We start from the raw sequence: 2,352 nt of genomic DNA, 5'->3' as shown, positions 1-2,352 counted from the left end.
CACACACATACACACACACCCTCATACATTGCTCAGCTTGCAGGCAAGACCTGTGAAATCCCTTTTCTTGAGAAACCCTGTTGCCCCTAACTGGTGAAGGTACACACACACACACACACACACACACACACACACACACACACACACACACACACACACACCCTCTTACATTGCTCAGCTTGCAGGCAAGACATGTGAAATCCCTTTTCTTGAGAAACCCTGTTGCCCCTAATTGGTGAAGTTACACACACACACACACACACACCCTCTTACATTGCTCAGCTTGCACGCAAGACCTGTGAAATCCCTTTTCTTGAGAAACCCTGTTGCCCCTAACTGGTGAAGGTACACACACACACACACACACACACACACACGCACACACACACTCTTACATTGCTCAGCTTGCACGCAAGACCTGTGAAATCCCTTTCTTCAGTAACCCTGTTGCCCCTAACTGGTGAAGGTGAAAACTTGGTTCAAAGGTGTGTGTCTACACACACACACACACACACCCTTACATTGCTCTGCTTGTACGCAAGACCTGTGAAATCCCTTTTCTTGAGAAACCCTGTTGCCCCTAAGTGGTGAAGGTACACACACACACACACACACACACACACACACATACGCACACACACACCCTTACATTGCTCAGCTTCCACGCAAGACCTGTGAAATCCCTTTTCTTGAGAAACCCTGTGGCCCCTAACTTGTGAAGGTACACACACACACACACACACACACACACACACCCTCTTCCATTGCTCAGCTTGCACGCAAGACCTGTAAAATCACTTTTCTTGAGAAACCCTGTTGCCCCTAACTGGTGAAGGTACACAGACACACACACACACACATTCACACACACACACCCTCTTACATTGCTCAGCTTGCACGCAAAACCTGTGAAATCCGTTTCCTTGAGAAACCCTGTTGCCCCTAACTGGTGAAGGTACACACACACCCACACAAACACACACACACACAAACACACACACACCCTCTTTCATTGCTCAGCTTGCACGCAAGACCTGTGAAAACCCTTTTCTCGAGAAACCATGTTGCACCTAACTCGTGAAGGTACACACACACACACACACACACACACACACACCCTCTTACATTGCTCAGCTTGCATGCAAGACCTGTGAAAACCCTTGTCTTCAGAAAAAGTGTTGCCCCTAACTGGTGATGGTACACACACACACACACACACACACACACACACACACCCCCTCTTACTTTGCCCAGCTTGCACGCAAGACCTGTGAAATCCCTTTTCTTGAGAAACCCTGTTGCCCCTAACTGGTAAAGTTACACACACACACACACACACACAGAACCTCTTACATTGCTCAGCTTGCAGGCAAGACACGTGAAATCCCTTTTCTTGAGAAACCCTGTTGCCCCTAACTGGTGAAGTTACACACACACACACACCCTCTTACATTGCTCAGCTTGCACGCAAGACCTGTGAAATCCCTTTTCTTGAGAAACCCTGTTGGCCCTAACTGGTGAAGGTACACACACACACACACACACACACACACACACACACACACACACACACACACACACACCCTTACATTGCTCAGGTGGCAGGCAAGACCTGTGAAATCCCTTTTCTTGAGAAACCCTGTTGCCCCTAACTGGTGAAGGTACACACACACACACACACACACACACACACACACACACACACACACACACCCTCTTACATTGCTCAGCTTGCACGCAAGACCTGTGAAAACCCTATTCTTGAGAAACACTTTTGCCCCTAACTGGTGAAGGTACACACACACACACACACACAGACACACACACACACACACACACACACACTGTTACATTTCTCAGCTTCCTCGCAAGACCTGTGAAATCCCTTTCTTGAGTAACCCTGTTGCCCCTAACTGGTGAAGGTGAAAACTTGGTTCAAAGGTGTGTCTACACACACACACACACACACCGTTACATTACTCTGCTTGTACGCAAGACCTGTGAAAACCCTTTTGTTGAGAAACACTGGGACCCTAACTGGTGAAGGTACACACACACACACACACACACACACACACACACACACACACACCCTCTTCCATTGCTCAGCTTGCACGCAAGACCTGTAAAATCACTTTTCTTGAGAAACCATGTTGCCCCTAGCTTGTGAAGGTACACACACACACACACACACACACACACATACACACACACACACCTTTACATTGCTCAGCTTGCACGCAAGACCTGTGAAATCCCTTTTCTTGAGAAACCCTGTGGCCCCTAACTGGTGAAGGTACACAGACACACACACAGACACACACACACACACACACACACACACACACACAC

Source organism: Cynocephalus volans, chromosome X, assembly GCF_027409185.1.
Source record: "Cynocephalus volans isolate mCynVol1 chromosome X, mCynVol1.pri, whole genome shotgun sequence".
NCBI lineage: Eukaryota > Metazoa > Chordata > Mammalia > Dermoptera > Cynocephalidae > Cynocephalus > Cynocephalus volans.
Note: the sequence above shows the minus strand (reverse complement) of the source record.